The sequence below is a fragment of the Falco peregrinus genome, chromosome 8, assembly GCF_023634155.1.
Source record: "Falco peregrinus isolate bFalPer1 chromosome 8, bFalPer1.pri, whole genome shotgun sequence".
Lineage (NCBI taxonomy): Eukaryota > Metazoa > Chordata > Aves > Falconiformes > Falconidae > Falco > Falco peregrinus.
In genome coordinates this window covers 39,826,926-39,848,429 of record NC_073728.1, presented here as the reverse complement: position 1 = coordinate 39,848,429, position 21,504 = coordinate 39,826,926, and the positions used below count along the sequence as shown (strand labels likewise).

The following is a 21,504-nucleotide window of genomic DNA, read 5'->3' as shown; positions in this document are numbered from 1 at the left end:
AAACACGAACTGCAGGCCCTCTCTGCAAACAGAGAAGATGCTATTAACAGTTTATATTTTGGGAGTCTTAGCATATGAAGAATGCCATCAGGCTGGATGTCTGTGCTGCCCCGAATGCTGTATCTCAAAGAGCCACAAAGAGCTACATTAGAGGATCTGGAGAAGGAAGGTGATGAGGGTGGTGATGGAGAAAATACATCTTCCACTGGAAGCCTGAAGTAACTCCTGCATCCTCCCATATTCATTGCATCAATTCTGCCAATCCAAAAAGCATTTTTCTGGGGCCAGAGATGTGAGGTCAAACCCTTAGCCCTGTCCTGTCCACAGGTAACAAACTCCCCCCCATGAAAAAGCTAGTTGAACAAACCCTCGTCCCACCAAATTCCACTCACCACCTCCCTACAGGGAGGAAGGTCATGAACAGGCCATCAGGAGGTCCAGGCTTGGCCTCTTCATTACAAAAAAGCCATAAGAGATGTGAATGTGATTAGGTCCATTTTATCAATGAAAAAAATGGAGGTAGGGAAACATGAAAAATTTTCATACTTTTCAGCAGGATATTTTCATGCATTTGGCATTTATCACAATTTAATCTATTTTGTTTTCCTGATTGTTTATTGTAAAATGGGATAGATACTTTGAACAAAGCTAGAGCAGGAGATGAGTCAATATCCAGCAGCAACAAATATTGAGATGCAACAGATTTGTAATAATTAGATGGAGACAAGAGATGATGAATGGGTAAATCTGAAAGTCTTTGCAAACTCTGAAAATCTCAGATGATCGTTTGATCCACAAACTATCTTCTTAAGAAATACAATTATAGAAACTCCTGCCAAAAAAAAAAAAAATCCTTACTGTAATCCCACCTTTATCTCATCCACAAATATACATTTGCTATATAAAGACACGATCCCTCATGAAAGGTTAGCATTTTTAGCTGGCTACCAAACACACCAGTATACCTGCACAACCATTCAAGCTCTTTACCCCACCTATTTTACAACCTGCAGACACTTCTATGGCAAACAGGGGAAAACATCCCATTTCTACATGGCAGACATATGTTTCTTCACATACCAATTTCCACTTCTGTTTCTCACAAGTTACACGGAGCTTAGATCCCCTTTTAGCTGAACGTAAACTGAACTTATTAAAGACGAAGTGAACAGGCATTGCCTCATAGTACTGCTTCACACACGGGACAGCTTAATGGCTTTGCAATTAATATGTGCATAAGTACAACCTGCAGCAGTGGTTGTAAAAGGCAAGTTGGCTACTTGGTTACGCATGAAAACAATACCAAGGTTCTTGCAACCAAGGTTCTTGTGCTATACCTGTTCAAAGTTGGTACACGGTGTGAGCCTGTACAGAGTTTCACCCAAACACATGGCTAACTTGCTCTGACATGATTCTCTTTATTTTTTCACCCTGTGGAAAGCACCTGGTCTCATCTCTCCTGGTGATGAGCAGCAATTTTTAAATGGTGCTGCACAAATCACACTAACAACAACAGAAAGCCTGGCCCAGGAGCTATCTGAAAATAAAAACAACAAAAAATGTATTTTTTAAAAAAAGTAGGATATCTTAACACATTACACAGAACTGTTGCACGATGGCAATGGGGCCCCAGAAAGGGGAATCTGAGGAACTATCACTTTATGGAAATCAAGGATAGATATCCTTACATTAGAGGAATGAATATAGGTTAAAAAATCCTGAAGAAGTTTGGGGAGCTGAAGTAGATTTTTTTAAGCAGAGCCTTCACACAATTCTTAACTCTGCAGTTAAATGGAAATGCTTAAGCCTGTAAAACTAGAAGGAGATGAGGAAAGGGGGGAACCCATATATATGAAACTAGCAGATATAGAACCACTTTATACAGTTCAGTAGGCAGGCTAACATGAACTTAATAGTGACAATTGTTTTAAATTGATTCAAATAACAAATACACATTTCAGAGATTATGAAGTTTTGCACTGCATTTTTCTTTTTATCTTTCAAAGAAAACAATGCTAATAGTTTCCTTTTTCCTACGCTCAATGACTATTTACTACTTTCTTGATGTGGACTTTCAAAATACAAAGAAGGTTTGGCAAGTTTTCAAAGTCTTTCTTCAAAGTCAGCTCTTAAGTACTTTTTATAAAAACATGAAGAATTCTTCTTACTACGGAGAATTGATAATGTACTGCTTTCGTTATTTGTATATGAAATACTGTCAGATAAATGCACATGGATTCATTTGTTTGGACCTTCTCTGTTAACCTTCTGTAAGAAATTGATTTCAATTGATCACAAGAGTCAGGAACATAACAATTGCTTTCAACCAAAAGCAGCTCCAGACATTATAGACCCAAGTTTCAAAGAAAAAAAGTTCCTGTGCTTGCAAGTTTAGAGTCAAACTTGGCAGTTCTTCCAAACAGAGTGGTCAGAAGAAGAAAAATAAAAACAAACATCCTTCCAAGATTTTTTTTCTTCAACTGCCATACAAAATAATGGTACAAGTATGTCACAACCCATTTCAGAAAGTTATTCATGAAGACATAAGCAAAGCATCTTGAATACTTTGTTGCTAGATAGCTAACATTTGTATACCATTTTGAGAATTTAAGGAACTTTTAAAGTTGTCAGCTCTTTTCTGCTGCACAGAGCTAAACTTGAAAATGGACATGAATCAAAGCAACCAACTCCATGTAGCAGACCTAAGCGGTTGGACCATTTGTAGCCAATCACACAGATCTGTTTATTTTAGTGGTGAACTGAACTGGGGGCCAAATTCAGAGGTGATTTGTAAGGTGGTGCAAATTAAATTGTGTAAGTAGGTGTAAGTAGATGTGAGCGTGTGTGAGCCTGGGCTGGTGGTGCTGGGACACCAAGGGGCTCAGAAAGGTACCAACCAAGCCAGGAGGGAGAGGAGCAGCGCCCAGGGCTATGGACCTGTCTTCTTCCAGATCTAGCTGTGCTAGCTGAAACAGTAGTACCCATCCTCCGCATCCCTTGCTCACCATCCGGCAAGGCCAGCAAAAGAGGGTGCATGTAAACATCCCCTAGCCCAACTCAGAAATACCCAGCTGGGTTAGTTCAAGGGTTCTCTGTCAGCAGGGTAACACAGCCCAGGTTGCTGTGGTGGAAGTGGATAATGAGCATCTACACCACCTCTTCCCCTCCAGAGCTCTGCGGGCAGCGGTGACGGGCAGGAGCATTTTCAGCTGGCACAGTAGGTTTCCAAAGAGGTATGTCTATGCTCTTACCCCAGTTGTAGGTCTTCCCCTAATTATCTCCAGAAATTACATTGTGGTTTTCATTTCTCTCCCTATCCCTAATGCCCCGTTCCTCCAATTTCCTGTCTCCAGTGTCGACACCTCTTTGTTCGTCTCCCATCTTTTCTCTGTCTTGTCTATTTAGACCGTAAATTGTTTGATAAAGGGACCATGACTTAATAGGTGTTTGCACTACATCTGGCACCATTTGGTCTTAATCTCAGCTGGGATGTGAAGTCTCTACTACTAAGCAAATAATTAATAATGATTAGGTCCTACAGCAGCAATGTGAAACTCCACTAACCTTACCCACTGCTCCTATCACTCTTCTATTTCTTCTCATGCTTGCTCGCTTCAGCAGGGATTACTCCCGAGCCACATGGACCGACGGACAGCAGGCACTGCTGTTCAGTAGCCCACTGGATACTTTCTCTCCTTTTTGGAAAAAGGAAAGTTAAACTGGAAATTATGCTAAACACGAGTGCAAGATCTTACAAAAACTTATAATGTATTCTTGTGACAGGGCTATGCTATGCATAATATAAACAGCTGTATGTAAGAGAGATCACTGTTCTGTTTCAGGAAGTAATAGCTAAAGAAGCATTTATTTCTGACAATTAATGGACATAAAAGCCTATGTATTATCTAAAGAGAAGATTAAAGGAGGGAAGTAGCTTACACTATTGGATTGGCTGCACCAAAACAAATAACCTCACAACTTCGTTTTGTATAGAGCCTTCCATAAAGTCTGGATAATAAAATGCTTTACAGCAAGCAAAGAGGGAGGGAGGAAGCAGAAAGCAGAACAGATATGTTTTGAGCCGAGATTGGATCTGAAGCAGCAAAGCCGTGCCAAGCAGCAGGAGCTGCAGAGGAGAAGCTCTCACCCCAGCGGCAGCAGGAGCCCGGGACAAGCCAGGCAGCGGGCTGGGCTTGGGCTGAGCAGTGAGAAAAGAAAAAAAAAAAAAAAAAAGGGGGGGGGGGGGGGGAATAAAAAGACAAGAAGCCAAATTTTTCTCCTGATTCCACCAACGCAACCCACTGACATCAATGGGTGTAACTGAGAACAGAGCCAACCCAAGGCAGCCCGACACACACACAAGGAGAGGTTGAAAACAAACAGGATGCTCCTGATGGGTGAAGGAAGATGGATGGGGAGCTTGTGGGGGACCCCACAGCCACCCCGCTCCATGGGAGACCCCATCCCAGACCCGCACGGCAGCAGCTCACCGCAGCTGAAAGGTTTCGCTCAGGAAGCCCCAGGATCTCCCCAGAGCCACGGCTCATGGCCTGGGGCAAGGGCCGTGTAGATTAAAGCTCCTGGTCCCCATAGACTAGTGTGTCAGAGCTGGGCCCACAGCAGGCGGATGCTGGATAAAGGGCTGTTCCCTAAAACTTCACTGGTTCTAACGGGCTGCTCAGCCCACTTCTTAGTGCAGGGGGAAAAAACAAATCGTAGGGAGCCCACTGCAAGAGAAGATGTTTATCCACGAAATGACAGGACCCCCCGCAATTATTTCTGGATTCTGTTGTAGCACGTAGAAAGATCAGATTCAATAAAAAAAAATATTTCCAGCTTCCACAGCACAGAGATCTATGCAAGACTTAAAATAAAACTTGATTTCTCCAAGCTTGCGCAGTCTTGTGCTGAGTTTGGTGGCGTGCGAAGCAGACACATTTTTATAGAATCTCACCCTAGATTACTTTCAAAAGTAGTTTTTTCACAACATATTTGTTTGGAAGATTTTGCTGTCTCTTCCTCTTTTTTCTATTTTCAGACAGCTTCACTTAGTGGGAATTAGATAAATAAATGCAGATCTTTTTACAGATACTCAACATTTAAAAACTGATCTACTAAAAAAAATAAAACTATTCAGAGCTTGTGGGACACACACATACATACTCCTTAGTTCTCTAATCCTTCCTAGAAAAAAAATGTCCAAATAGTCATTTTGAAAAGTTGCTGGGAGTACACAGACAGCTGTTCCTCATACATACTGCAAATGTTTCTTTTAAATTCCTATGGACGCAAGAGTTTGATACCAAGCCAGTACCTCTAGAAATGGAGAAAACTAAACACACCCCATACTGATGCTTTTACTGTCCCAACAAACTTTCTCCCACAACTAAAATGTTAAAACTTTTACCCCACATCCCACATTGTGAGATTAGTCCAATAACTAATGTTCTGTCCAAGTAAAATACATTTTGTCATTGCTTGAAAATGTTACCTTTCACAGAAGTATAGTATTTCTGACCAGCAGGGAACATATGTCAACATTATCTATTATTACACAATGTCAAGACCAGAAAGGGAAGGTGGGTGGTGGATGTTAATAACAACTTAAGCGATTTTCTAAAAGAGGCATTTGAGAAGTACAAAGCCAGAAGTTTTAAATGTTTTGTCTGATTGTAGCTGTGTCAGCAACCTGCCCCCACCACTAGCACAAACCTAATTCTTCTGCCTGTGACCCAGTGCCTAGTTCTCTTTTCAATTTGAGCCAACACATTGCTAAACTGGAAAGTTTGAAAAATACCTTAGAAAACTTCTCCACCAAAAGGAAAGAAAAAAAAAGAAAAGAAAAACTTATGATCAGCCCTGGCGAAAGTGTTAAGGCTGCAATCTTAAGACAGAGATTTTTCACTTCAATTTCCTTTAACACTGTGTTAAACTGCCTTTTGTGCACTGCTACACATAACTGTATTTGTCTGAAGAGTGTCTTCAGGTTAAAGATATTTTTTTTCTTGATGGTAGAAAGGCACAGCCCATGCAGCAGCCTGTCACAGAAACCATCTCTCTGTTCTAGCCAGGGAATTAGGAAACTGGGGTTCGCCCCATTTCCTGCCACTGATTTCTCAAGTGCCCCAAGTCATGTCATTTTGCTCCCCTGCACCCAATTCCCAGCCCTGCTGCTCGCAGCTGGTCGCCCTTCCCACCTCTCCCAAGTGTCATGGGGTGCATATGCCAGAGACCATGACACAATGACAACAAAAGGACCTTCCAAACATCCAAAATGAACGGATAGCCAGCTGCAGTGTTAACGCAGGCATGCGCAATGTCACTTCGCTAGGCAAACACAAACTCTTGAAGCAGCCCGCTCGTGTCCCAGCCGTCACTTGGATGCTGAACAACGGATCCCTTTGGGTGCTCCATGGGACAGGTTCGACACCCCTCTGCACCACCCAGGATTTGGGGAGATTTGGGTAGTTCTAAGGTGACCAGACAATCATTTTTGGCATGGACTTACCTATTAAACACTCACTGCAGAGAGGTTTGGGAGACTCCCATTTCCTGACAGAAATGGAACAGGGAAATGCTTGCACTAATCAGAGGGAGATGAACGGTGATGCCGTTATTCAGCCACATTTCCAGTAGTAATTCTGTAAGGCAATGCTGAATTAGTATCTCCAGAATCTCTTCTACAGTCTGGTGCTAAATCAGAGAATAAAGGCAGAGGAGAGGTGGTCTGTGGTGCTTACCCCTGCGGGAAGCCCAGCTCCCATCGCCCATCCAGGGATGTCTCCCTACCAGCACCGCATCAGGGTGAGCATAAGGGTCCCCACATGCTGGGAAGAGGAGAGGAAAATGGCATTTTCCTTAAAACAATTGCCACGTGGGAGGCACGTTCGGTGCAGGTATTTCTTAAGCAGCACGTTTCTACCTAGGTGGTGGACCAACATGTTTATCCCAATGCCACTGCTCCACGAAGAGCAGACAGCCCCTTAGCATCGTGCTGGTATTTGGGTAGGGTTGCCATTAAACCCTGTTTTCTGCATAACCGTTTTGAATAATGGGCCTCACGTTCAATTTTACAGTGTGGATTTGGGTATTTAGAAAGAAAAATTACTTCCCCTGCCACAAACACAGTAGTGTCAAAGTTGCCAAGCCCAAAATATTTCCTCACCTTTTTGTTTTGTTTGTTTTCATATCTGTTTACAAAATCTATGTAATTTCTTTGCAGTGTGTTCTTTCCCCAAAAGCAAATCCTTCAGGGTATTTATTCCCCTCAAAATACAAATTATTCTGTTCCCCAGTAATTATCTGTTTTGCATACAGTTACACAGCTGAATCAGAAGCAGCAAGATATGAATAAATATATAAATAATGGACACACTGAGGTGTAGTTTCTCATGTTTAACATAACACAGGGGAATACATTTTTATAGCAAGCCAGTAAATGTTGTAAACTGATGTTTTCAATTCCAGTGACTTAGAATTAACTTCTAACTGTGAGATCTAAACTAGCTGCGGTCTTTTATAATCTCATGCTTTAAAGTTATAATGGTGGTTTTTTTTCATCTGCTGTTAAAGAAGAAATTATATTTTACTAGGAGATGGTAAAGGTAAACCATGGAAAAAATATACTTCAAACTGCTTAAATATGATTATTTTTGTTCCATGTGATTTCACTCAGCAATATAAAGGAGAGAGCCCAGTTAGCCTATTGGAATGGGAATGTGCTGGTGAGTAAAGAAAAGCACACGTTGTTTGCCAACGCTTATGGAGTTTACATAAAAAAGGAGAAACATATCAAAACCTGTAGGAAAAATACTTTTTTTTTCCCCCATAAGCAGCAGTTCAAACGTCTACTGAAAGCAAAATTTTGTCCTGTGACTTTTTTACGAGGCCCAAAGCAGTACCTTTAGAAGCAAGCTCATACACACCAAAAACCCCACAAACCTCTAGTCCTTTTTGGAAGCACGTGTTCCTCCAAGCCATGGCAAGGGCTTGCCACCTCCCAAAAGCCATTGCTCAGTCCAGTGCAGCCATTGTTTGCCTTGCATGGGTTTGGACCGGACCAAAGCTGGCCCCAGGATACCTTCAGTGAGTATTTCCTTATATCACTGACCTACAACAGTCCTCCTGACCTGCTACATCCCTTTGTTTGGCCCCTGCCAGCCCACCTGGCTTCTCTGCAGGGCTGGAGGCACCCCAATGCCCCACGGCCATCACCACTTGCACCATTCCACCCAACAAAAGTAACTCCTGAGCGTCAAACGCTCCTGAACCTGGGCTTGGAAATTTGAATGCAACATGAGCTGGAGCTCGCTGGCCTGACTAAGCTTCTTCAGGAATGAGGTTGGAGCTCTGAACTCAGTTCTGAACCTGGGTCTTGGGTTTAGAGCCAAGGTTTTGGGTTGGGCCCCATCTCTAGTAAAAAAAGGATAAAAAGAGATGAAAAGATAATTGTAGAAACTTAAAAGCCAGCGCTGCATTCTTTTAAAATTACAAATTAAGCTATAAGCGAATCCAAACTATGCTGTTTTTATTAAAAATGACTTAATAATCTAATCTTCTTTTCCTTTCTTTTCTTTTGGAATTTATCCTATATCCTAGTAATCACACATAGAAATTACACAACACCGCACTGGATACTCCTGACAATATAAACACAATTGTTTATCCAGAAGCATTATAGGTTCATGCAAAAATATGGCATTTAAAGCTTGTGGTCAGATCAAGAAACCACAAGTATAATTGTTTGTTTATCCAGCCAAGCATTACTCCGCCGTGTAAGTTTATGGGGGTTTTGTATTTATTTATTTATTTCTAACCTGGTTTAAAAATCAAAGTTATGGAGCAAAAGCAGACACTTAAAAACAAACCCAGTGCACAGAGGGACGTTTTTAATACAGAGATCGCACCTTTGTCATAGCTCGTGTTACCCGGGTTCATCCTTCCATGGAAGCCTCACAATAACAGGGCCCTTTGGTGGAATTTCGACATATTTTTCCCTTTAGTTCGGGGCAGCTGGTTTCTTTCCTCTCAGAGGAGAGAGACGAAGTATATTTATCACTCCAGCAGTGACTCAAAACAAACAGGAAATCTTCATCAGCAGGCTCCTGGGCAAGGCAGATACCAAGGTACTGGCAGAAAGGAAACAGAGGCTTTCAGCTGTGGGAGTCTGACACACAGCATATATTGCAGCGACAGCAGATAACTCAGCTATAGAGCCACCAAATTATTTTTAAATTATATATATATTTATATATATATATATATAAAAAGAGGAGTTCCCAAGGTAGCTGAGAGCATACATGGCATCCTGGGGGGCGGCTGAGCTGGACGCCCAGCCCGGACATGAACCTGGGAGCGGGAGGAAACCTGTGTGCCAGCTGGGCTCAGAGGTTTCACTTTGATCTAGCTGCTTAGGAAACCCACTCCTTTTGCCCCAGCAAGTCCTTCTTTTAAAGCAGGGGTTTCCGGCGGGGATGGCTGCCTTGCAACCAGGAGAGAGGTAAAAATGAAGAAAAACAACTTTAAAAAAAAAAAAAAAGACACCCTTGATAACTTTAACTATTGATAAGATTGTTCATGTTCACACGTGGTTTTTAGAAAAGCCTCTGGAAACAAGCTAATACGTTTGATTACGGATGACTCCTCCTGCATTGATTAGAAACAGTCCTGACACAGGGACTGCCCTGTTGGGTTGTGGTTTTTTCCTTTCTTTCTCCACCAGTGTCATTAAACTTTGAACTCAAATACTTCCGTCCATCTTAACAGCAAAACACAAGCAGCACAGCACAACACCAGTGCTGGTCTTCTCCTTGGAGACACCTCTGTTAAATGGCTGCAACTCTCAAGAGGATGCTATGAGGCTGTAGATCTGCCACCACACTGAACACACAAGCGGTGCAGTTGGTGTTGCGCTCGTGGGCTCGGCTGATCCATCAGATTAAGGAAACAGTTGTTGAAAATGGGGAGGATTGGGAAGAGTGACTATCTGCTTCCCCTGCTCCTCTGCTTCTCCCCAGGCGCCTGCTGTTTACTGCGGCCAGAGACAGGGCACGGTGATCCCTCACTCTGACCTTCTGTGGGCTTATCTCCAGAGCTGGCAGGAAACGGTGGGGCTGGCCAGGCCATGCTTGTGGGGGTTAAAAGGAGACTTGTGCACCTTAAAACGTGCCACTGCCTTCCCGTGCTCTTGACCAGCCCCAGAAAGTTGCGGCGCTGAGAGCCCACCACACCAAACCACCTGCCCTCTTGAGCCAGTTGTACCCCTCCACCTTGGAGGGGTCTGGAACGGTGAGCTCTACAGTGGTCTTGTCACATGTCCAGGCTGGACTTGGTTTGAGCATTCACTACCAGCCCTCCAATGCAGCAGATGTCATGTCCTTATCGCCAAACTGCACCCTGTGACACCTAACCTCAACATCTCACCACAGAAATCCAGCCCTCTATTAATAAGGATGACTGGCTTGGCTAAGAACCTAAGGTGCAAGAGGCTGATATAGGGAACACCAGACACCCACATCCTCGCAAACAGTTGGAGGGGTGGTGTACTCGGATGCAAACACTGTCTAACTATGGAAACAACAGAATGAAATCACCGTGGCCTGAGACATCCCAGGCAGAAGAAGCATTAGCAGTAAAAGAACCGGTTTAAAAGCATGAGTACTTCATACTGGCTCACATGCAATCTCCACAGGACTGCCTTACGGAAAGCTGGCTAAAGTCTATGTCAGAGAGATGACTACCAAAACCTCCGGATCAGGACAACTCTTTTTTGAAAGCATCTGGCAGAATGTATCACCGCTGTGTTGACTCACAGATGTGTCAAGCTAGGTGGGTAATGCTGGTGAGTTTCTCTAGAGATCAGACCGTCTGTATCCTTCTGAGGAACAGTCTGGTCTAACCGGCGTCTCAGCCACTGCCAAGGAAGGGAAACCTGGTGAAGGCCGATGTATACTCTGCAGTAGGTGGCAAGGTCAAGTTAATGAGGAGAAGGAGAAAACATCAGGGTTGCAAACAAGAAATATGTGCTATGAGGGTGCTAGAACTAGCCTGCTTCCAGCACAAGGCAGTTTTGTTTCAAGTGTGTAAGCTTTACCAGAACATTATGTTGACTGCATGCCTACCAGATCAGGCAAATATCCTATGCAGCCCAAACTCCGGAGCATCAAGAGTCTGGAAAGGCCACAGTAACTGGAGCTCCCAGTCCAGCTGGACCATTGTATCTGGCTGAGCCATAGCTGGGATGGCTCTGCACAAACCGTGCCAGCCCAGCACTGCCCACATGCGATGCCTGTCCCTGCTGCTGGGGGACATGACAGCTCAAGATTTTCTCCTTCCTCCCAGAAGGGTCAGTGGGAAAGTGAGTCAGAGCAAACTGTAGCAGGGCAGCAGCACGGCATCCAGAAAGTGATATCCTTTCATCTTCGTGTCTTGGTTTGGAAATGGCAACTTGGCTTACCAGAAGAATCCTTCACTACTCACTCACTCCAAAGCGACTTGAGTGGTAAACTCCAGCTAAAGTTCTGAAATTAAGAGACGCTTACAGAAAGCACAGCAGTGGGGACGTGATCTGCAGTCACGGGGAGCAAGCGGCAGAGCTGAGGGCAGAGATTGTTATATCCAACGCCGTACCTACCTCCTCAGACCTCAATAACATTCAGGCAAATTAGCAAGATCATGGCAAACACTAACCGCCACACCTAAAGGTCAGCCTTGAAAGTACATCAGCATAGTCTTTGGGCTGCTCTGGCTAGCTTGTACTAGCCTTGAGTTTGCCATCTGCAAGCCAAGGAAAGCTGGAGCACAACATATTCCCACCACATGTCTTTCAATCCCTTTCCTCGCCTCTGGCACAGTCTTTACAACCAGGGTTGTGGCCAGTAGTCAGTGTGCAATGCTGGGAAGATGCTGAGCAGGGGGGGCAACCTTCCACGCAGCACCAGAGAAACCCAGCAAGGCAGACACCCATTCCCAAAGTGAAAGGAGGGCACTGTGGTCTCAGTATTTGATCTTCAACCAGTGACATTCAAAATATTGGATAGCACAGGCCTTTTTGAAGCTGCTTTGCAAGCGATAGAGGATTATTGGCTTTGGTGATGAAGTGCACTGGTCAGGATTGGTTGACTAAAGGAATTTTTTTTTCCTTGGCATTGCTCTGTGCCATTTTGTTTGATTACAGTATTTCTTCCTCTCAAATGTGCATTTTCCTTCTCCTAGTCTTTGAACAACTTTGTGTTGAAACCCGAAGGTCTACACGTTACACTGCAGCATATTGCACCATATCCAGGATCCAGATCCTGGGCGTTTGCCACGTGCCGCATGGCATCACAACAAACCTGAGACACCATCCTGCCTACAGATCTGACAAGCGGCCAGCACGAGGGCATTGCTTGGTGTGTCTGTAGGAGATGGTGCTCAAGTAAAGCATGCAGAAGTTACATGTTTAGTTGATTTTTACCATGATTCATTTTTAAAACCAAAAAGGCACATTTTCCACCCTATTCTTCACATGCAATATATATAAATCCTAATTCTTACAGAGGGTCAAAAAACAGATTGGAAGAATCGAGGGGAATTTATGCGGAATCCAGAATCGGAAAGAAGAGGATGAAAGCAGAGAAAAGTGCTATGCATTCAACTGCTTAAGTCCTGCTCAACTCCATGATGACAAACAAACAAACAAAACCCGTGTCTCTTTCTCAGCTCAGTGATTACAGCAAACCCACAGTGCCAGCTTCAGACTGGCAAGGCAACTAGCACTGCTCACAAAACCAAATTCAATGGATTTTTTTCCTCTTTTTTTTTTTTATACTGGCTGATTTAACTGTAAGTGTCTTCTACACTCTCACCTATTTCCCTGCCATCAGTCAAGGGATATTTCTGATTCCTCTGTCTTTGTTTCAGGCTTATGAAATAGTGAAAACTGAGGAATGAGGGGAAAAAATCATGAAGGTATACTGCATATACAAAACTCCTCTGAAGCAAACTCTTTTCTTTTTAAGTCACCAATTTAAATGCACGTGCAAAAAGGAAACTCAGGAAACCCACGTTGCCACAGCAATTCTGATCGGCCTCAAAGCTCCCACCCAGGAAAGGTGTCTCTGACGTTACCTAGGTGTCTTCCAAACAAAATATTTTCAAAAGAGATACTCTCAAGCCCTTTTTTCTTCTAACCCAGCATTTCAGCTGGCAGTAAGAAATAAATGAGAATCAAAACTTCTAATTAAAAAAAAAAAAAAAAAGAAAAAGGTTATTTATCAGGAGATTAACTCCTGGGGTGCCTTGATGCCTGGGACCCTAACCTGGCTACCCTACTATTCTGGGCTCATCAGGACATCAAGAATACTAATTTAGACTTAGGGCGTTAGGGAAAAGCTCTCCTGTTTTGCACACGGAAAACTGTTACTCAGTTATTTCTTGAACAAATACACTTCAAACAATGTGAAGGAAATGGCACTTCCCATTTATGTGAGTTTACCAACAACAATCAGGTAAAAAAGGAAAAGGACAAAGAGAATTTCAGGTTTCTAAGGGCTGTCCATTATAACGCACTGTCCCGTGCAAGAGGGTGTGTAGACCTTGGGGGATCTGAGAAACTTAAGTTCTCAGAAGCCTTCAGCAAAGACAGCGGCCCATCTGTATTTTAAATGCAGTAGGAGATTATCATGTCCCAGAGTATCATTCATGAGGGTGGCTCTGCCTCCGAGTAATGAATTAGCCACTATTTGAGGCCAGTCTCCCGTGAGACCCTGGCGCTCACCCTCTGCCATGCGGCAATTCACTTCTCCCACCAGACCTGCAAAGGTGGGTTCTGAGTTTATTCAAGCCACTGCAATGGGGGGGGGGATCACTCCTTCAAAGCAACAGGTTGCTCAGTTTGGGGGGAGACTTTTAAAAGGAGCAGAGCCTGCACCAGAAAGTGTAACAGGCAATTTCTGCTCTGTGCTTAACCTATGGAAATCAGGAGTAAATGTAATGTTGTTAGCAGCCGGTCAGCAGAGTTTGGCAGGGGTAACAACAACCATAGGGAGATAAGATAAGGCTGTAGGCTTTAAAGGTTAGGAAATAGAAGTATGGGGATTACCAGAGCATTTATAGCCAATTGAAGCTGTTCTCCCACTCTCTTCTAGGAAACAAAAACTGATCCCCAAGGGAGGAAAATAATCATTAGCTTTACATTAAAAAGACACATAAAATAATTGTCTCTAAGATGCAGACATACCTAAACCGAGTAACCATATGTGTGTACAGCTGTAGCTTTTGCCGTTGTGCCACAAACTACCCCTACCACTAAGCTACCCTCTCCAATCAGGTCATTTCCAAAACGTAGCTGGCTGTGAACTGGGACCACGCTCTGTTGGTCTGCATAGCTCCTATTTTTACCACTATAAATAGAAGAAACCACTTTGATCGCCTGTTGTATTCTCCTTCAAATCACTTTGTAGGTTAAACAAAACTTTAACTGTTTCAGATAAAGGCAGGCAGAAGGTGTTTTTTCCAAACATCCCAAGTGAAGGAGTGCATTTCCTGCTTCCCTAATTCAACCTACGGCATCAGACATCTGTAACTCTGTTTACATTCCAGCCCTTCACAACTTAATACCGCTTGAAGCATCAATAATATAGGGCACATTTCTGACTGTTCTTTAGATATTTTTTTATCTCCATGGGACTTCCTGGTTTGGGATTTTGTAGTTTACAGTTTCTCCCTCTAATAGTAACTAGCTGCAGCATTTGGCCTTAAGAGTTTACATATTATTTAACTAGATATAGGCTGCCTATTTTAATTACATTAAAGAGCCCTGTAGAGGGCTTGTCTGTTTTTCCCCCTCCGACTATATCAGTTGGCTTAATAAGGATATTGCCACTCTTTATAAACCAGGCTGTGATCAAGTTCTTAAATATTATAGCATTTATTAACATACTTTTGCTATGTTAAAAAACACATCCTAGCATAGATCTTCAAGTACTTAGATGTCCATTGCCTTCATGAAAGCAGTGTGAGCTTTCTATAGTGTGCACACATTTTATTTTGTGTGTGTGCATTCCAGCACTTTAAGCAACTTGCTCTCCCTGCCCAAACCAGGAGCCATCTGCTCTTGTCACTGTATTAAAGGCTGCTATTTAACTGTCCGCACTGCACTCTCAGGATGAGCTCCCCTTTGCTGGGGGATGTACAGCACAGGATTTCCTCTCCCCTACCTGCAGGGCCACCAAGAGGTATGCTTCTGCAAGGAAATTCAAGATTCAGCATAACCCTACTACCTCACATCTATGTCCCTGGTGCCTCTGCATCCTCATCTTCAGGTCCTGTCTTCACATTCCTTATATACTCTTGCTACACGCGCTCTCCGACACCCATTCAGATAGCTTTCACTACGTAACAACAATTTATTTCATTCCTTTGGATAGCTAAATTCTTGCCCAGAGTTGGCACTACGTGCCCCTAAGCCCAATTCAGATTGGCCAGGGTCTTGCTGCTGCTGGCACTTCATTGAATTCCACGTTTGAAGCCAAGGTGAGATACTGAGCCTTCAGTTTCCGTATTTTACAGGGCTGCTTTCCTCCTTAAGGTATCAAATTAGTACCTGAACGTCACCTACCAAATCGACCATGTATATTCACGACTCTTCTAACATTTGCAAATAACATTACTACAAGGGAAAGCTCTAGACAGCTTGATTAAGCAACTTGCCCAAGGTCATACAGGAAGTTGTAGAAGAGCTGAAAACAAAAGCCAGATCTTCTTAGCTCCTGTCCAACCCTCTCTGGAATGAAAAGGCCAAACTGCTCTGTGGAAATATTAGCAAAGTCATAGATCTCATCATATAAATTTCATAATGAATTCACGACTTCCCAAAGAAAATACACAGAGCTCCCAGCACTGCTTTCCACTGCTTTGCGACCCTGACGTGGCAGCTGGGAAGTGTTTCCCAAGCTCCGAGCAGTGCCGGCCATGGCCACAGTCCCTCTGCTCAGACAAAAAGAAGGAAACAGGGAACACACTACCCTGCGAGCATCAGGCCATTTAATGCAAATGGGTTCTGCCAGCCTTTTTCTAGCCACTGTCCTCGTCCTTCAAGAAAGTGGAAAAGTGCATCTATCGGAAAAAAGCTGCTGAAGTCACTCAAGAGTGAGTATGAAATCAGTCAGGATAGCAAAAGGAGCATCCAAAGTGTAACAAAGGTGGTATTTATGTCTGTCCTCCTCTCTGTCTGCGTGACTCTCAGTGATAGCCACAGGAATAAACAATAGCCTTGGCCCCTTGGTTGCAAATGGTTCGCTGCAGAGGCCCAATTAAGTCGTTGAAAGTCTAAACACAGGCACAGGAATCCACTAATGCAGACAGGCCTGCACAATAGGGTCTCATCCTGGCTCTGCTCTGCTCGTGCTGAGCACCACCTTGCTGGGAGAAGAGCCCCCCACCACCAGCGAGGCTCTTCCACGGAAAGGTCCTGTTCCACCTTGAAGCCCAACCCAAATGCAGGCATTTCCACCCATGCTGGGGAGGATTTCTGGCTCCCTGCAGCATCCAGCTCGTGCTCAGTGAGAGGGGTTGAGCGACCTCAGGCTTGCTACCACCTGACGAGTGCACACGTGCGTGTGCACCGACAGGCAGAGGGTTCTTAAAAAGCGATCCCCTTCTCAAACCTCCATCAGTTTCAAGCCTCCCTGACATTATAAACACTTCAAACAGCCTCACTAGCAATGCCAAGAACAGATAGAGGCTTCGACATTGTCTCAGTACACAGGATGCCGGCTTGACATCATTTAGCGGAGACAATGCTCACCCTCTTTCTTTTGGAACCACGTAAAAAACTTGGCCGAATATAAAACGACTTCAAAGACACATTTCTGTGCCAGCCAGGATGCATCAAAGTTGGGAAAGGAACGACCCGATTCACCTGATCCAGGGAGCTGATAGAGAAGTGCGGGGAAGCGGCTTTTATCAATGTACCTTCCCAGCACTTCCTTCCTGCCCCTGATGCTATTTAAACCCCTCACGCCTACCTCCAGCCAGACCTGCCGTCCTCCGCTCTAAGGAGGAGAAAGGAAAAAGCAAAGGGAAGCCCTAAAAAAAGGCGTCCCTGCAAATTTCTGTGCAGTTACCGGGCAGTCATATCCTTCTGCTTTCCCCTGAAAAATCAAGTATCACCTTATCGTTTCCTCACCAAGATTAACTCCTGCTTCCTGAAGAGTATTTCTGAGGTAGAAAGCAGAGGTGGTGAAAAAAAATAATAATAATAATAAGGGGGTGGGGGGGGGGGGGGGGGAAGCTGAGAAGCCCAATCTGTCAAGCTGCGTTTTAGAAGAAAGGAAAACTGAAAAGTGAACGTATTTAACATGAGCTATTTCCTGCACTCAGGAGGGAAGAAAGCATGCTACTAACTGTGTGCATGAGGAGATCTGCACTAGTGTTATCTCTGACCTGCAGCTTAGCCCTTGTGTCTCAGCTGCCAAAAAGCTCCTATTCAACGTTATGCTGAGTTCATCAATGCTCCACGTGTCAGGATCCTAACAGGAAAAAGCAGGACAGACAGTCACTCTATTCAACTGCCTGGGGACCCCATGACAACTAAAATCCCCTTGCAGACTGTCCATATCAACCTACGGCAGGTCAGAGCGCATAACCCCTCCAGAACCGCAAGCCCAGGCCCACACCCTTTCCCCTTGTCAACATTGTCACTTTAAAACAGCCCATCTAGCCTTATCGCCAAACCTGGAGTAAGTATGACAATTAAGATGGATTGCAAAGCCTGCTTGCGCTTTACAATTAACAATAACTTGGCAGCGTGTCCCACGCAACTGTTGGGTGGTATGGCAAGAACTTTATCCCTGCTTAGTATTGCATTAGCATATTTAGTAGGCTGCAAGACATAATTCCTCAGATATGAACATATTTTGTCTTTTCAAAAAATCTGCAATTAAGCCATAACGTGCAGGCAGTGTGCAGCCAGCAGTAAACTTTGTTATTAGGGGGACTGTGCAAAAATGGCCTTTTTTGACCTGATGTCAATTATCTATTTAATAAGGAATCTATTCAATTAAAAAAATGTCTTAGCGGGGTCTATGCTAGGAAGCAGCAATATTCCAGAAATTGCAGCGGATCCTCATCCAACGCTGCATTCGCTCTGTCACAGCACAGCCCTTAACTGGGTTTGGGGGAGGTCATTTAAAAGCAGGGGTTGGGGGATATTGTTGGGGTGGAGGGGGGTGGGGGGGGTGTGTTTCAATTTTGGACTAGAAAATGCAAATGCTTCACTTCTGCTACTAATTTAAAAACTTTCTGCTTAAATAATTGTCAATGCAAAAGAAATAAACCTCAGTTAGCAGCATCTTCCTCTGTACATTGTGTATCTGGTGGTTTTCCCTCAGGACTGTCGAGTTTACAGGTAAATTAACAGTTTTCTAAAGTAATTAAGCGCATTTGAGGAGCGGTTATTTAGCATGGCCTAACTTCATCGATTTCCTACATGCTGCACAAGACACCCCCAACCCCACTAAGCTTTTAAAGTCTGTATACGGTATACATTTATCTAGAAAACCTGATCAGGTTGGGGCGGCGGCAGGGGGGGAGAGGCAAAGATCTTCCCTCGATAACCCGGACATTGTCCCCCTTGACATCTGTGCTGCTGGTGGACAGGATATCCTGCCAAATGCAAGAAGACAACTGTGTGACCCACCTTGGGCAAGAGGCACCGCTCGCTGATGCAAGCACAGCGGGAGCGGGTGCTGCTCTCCTCGCCTGGAGCCGCATCCTCGGCACACAAAGAGCAGCCGGAGAGTCCTTGCAAAAGCAGGGGGAAGGAGGGGGGGGGGGGGGGGGGGGCGGGGGGGAAGCAGTTTAGGTGAGTAGCACATATTCGATAAGGGAAAGCAGATGAGAGCAACAAATGCAATTTTGAAGACAAAGTCTTTCTTCATAAAACCGGCAGAGGAACGGATTAAACCACCTGGCAATCTTGGCAAGAAAAAAAGAAAATCTCAGGCCATGACAAAACGAAACAGGTGTAACAGGTATAAAACTTTTGCTTCCCAATAATACCCCTCTCTTCCCTGGAATGCTTTGACAGGTGCAGAAGTTCAAGTTACAGCGTGGAAGTGGCAAATAAATACACAGCATTAGCGTCTGACGTGCTCGCCGAGCAACCGGGGATGTTAATAACTGGCAAGGTACACTAATCTCTGATTGCAACATTTGGTTTACCTTAATCTGGAGGGACAGCTGTATTAAAGAGGGAATTATACTAATCAGTTCAAGGCCCTTGCATATAAAACTTCCCATTAGGCTTAAAGTACAACAGCTTACGCTCATTCTCTAGGAGCCTTACATCTGGTTCTGAATAAGGCTGTCTCTCATTTGCAAGGTACAAACCGAAAACAAGGGAGGGGGGAGCTGACAGTTGCTGGAGGATGGTTGATAGAAGAACAAGCTACTAATTCTTTGAAATTTTTTACAGCACAAAACTGGCTGTAAGGCATCTTAATACTAAAAAAACAGGCATGTGTTATCAACCCTAGGCCATTTTTTCCTGTTACCGGAGGTGACCAACATAAAATAAAATTGATGATGTCAGTCAAAAACAGCTAAGCACAAAGCTTGGCTTTGTTATCTTAAGTCAGAAGGTATGATAGGCCATGCCATATGGCTGTAATCCTCCTATATCTTCCATCACCTAACAGGCAACCTTCATGTAGCATGACCTTATTTGGCTGGTCTCAGGTTAGGGCTGCCCAAAGGGGATTTTTCTGTTTCTGTTATATCCAAAGGTTTATGTTGATTTTTTTTTCTTTTTTTTTCTTTTTTTTTTTTTTGAGCCCTGCAAACTATAAATCCGACTGATTACTCTGCACTCTTTTGCTTGACTGAGCCTTTACAATCAGACATCCCCGTTAACAATAAGCTCCTAATGAATCAAACATCTATGGCATTAGTTTCACCTAGCTGCCTCTTTCCCATGCACTGCAGCTCTTTGTCAGACCTGGCTTGATGAGAAAAGCTAGTGACACTTGGTGCACCTATTGATAAACAATTCAGTAATGAGGGGCATAACAAAAATTACCTAAAACAACCTGATTAAAAATGACAGGCAAAGGGTACTACAGAGCTTTGCAGTTAAGGTAACTCTCGTATGTCGGGAGGGATGTAAAAAATAATTAGGTGCAACACAATTTGCTTTAAAATTACAAGTTTGCACTCACATTTTGGCTTTCCCCCCCTTCCCCCTGCCCCCCCCCCCCCTTTTTTTTTTTGACTAGGAGTTTGATGGATGTTAAAAGGAAATTGTTCCATCATACTTTATAATAGTTTCATCTTTTTCGGAAAATTTGCAACTCAATAAGCTTTTTCTCTCTCCTTTTTGAAGTACTACATTAACAGCAAAATGCATTGCTATTTGTAATCCAACTTTCTATTTATAGCAAATTCCTATATTATAACTCAGCATTTTACTTCCTTTGTTTAAATATTGGTTTTGTTGCTTAAAAGCACATGTGGGCTGTAAACAAAGGATAAATAAGCTGTGAAAATAAAAGCAGACTCCAAGGAATAAATAAGAACAAAATGGAAAAGACCGCACCAGGCTCCTGTGATGAACACAGGGATCTCTTTGTGAGAGGGGGGAAAATGCGTTAAAAGGGCACATACTGCAACTCTGAGGCAAACTTTGAAATGGAAGTGTGGAAGCATAAGAGCATTTGATTCAAAATCAGCAATGTGTGGGTTTGCATTTGCGTAGCAGCATGTTGGGAGGGTTTCAATCAGTGCACAGATGCACTTGAAAATCAAATATGGACATGGGGAATGTTTTTGGATATAGCAAATGAGGACTGATGACATGTTTACACTTTGCACATGGATCCAGTACAAAACCATACCCTGCAAAGAAACAATAACCACCATTTGCTGCTTTTTCAGGGCTGTAACAAAATGGTGGCAAAGGAAAAAGAGTACAAGTGAGTGTCTATTCCCACCTGGGAGGGGGCTGCACGGTCTTCCTGCCGATGGGCTTATTTTGCTCATCGCTCGCTTGAGAAAGGGATGTTTTAACAAATGTTGAAAATAAGAAAAGGCACAGCGGTTTCAAAAACAACAGCACGAGAGGAAAAGGAGAGAAAAATGCAAGTTTCAATCATCATTAATGTCTTTCTATGTTGTCAAAATATTTTCTTTACAGAAGAATTAAAATTATAGTTGGAATGGCACTGGAATGGAATAGGGAATAAATGTTAGCAAATGCACTTTCACCATCTCCACTGGTAAAATTGCAGTTTTGACATTATTTCAGTATCTGGCTCTATATATCCTTAAAGGAGAAATTCCTGGCTTATAAATAACGCATTCCAAGCTATCCTGAGTTGTTAATGAAAGTTTATTGAGATGGCAAAACTTTTTTTAAAAGGCAGTGGTAGTTGCAGGCAGTTGCATCTGACCAGACTATAATGTATCCCTCTGGAAGGCAGCTCCAATTCACAGTATGAAGTAATCTTTTGTGAATGTTTTCCAAAC

General features: G+C 43.5%; 1 long non-coding RNA gene across 1 annotated transcript; it reads left to right on the top strand.

Annotated features, from left to right (window-relative positions):
• The first annotated feature begins 2,898 nt into the window (after window positions 1-2,898).
• LOC129785076 (uncharacterized) lies at window positions 2,899-21,210 on the top strand. The gene is made up of 3 exons (XR_008748599.1): window positions 2,899-3,233; window positions 19,070-19,169; window positions 20,914-21,210. It is a non-coding gene; the product is annotated as an uncharacterized LOC129785076 (long non-coding RNA).
• The last annotated feature ends 294 nt before the right edge of the window (window positions 21,211-21,504 follow it).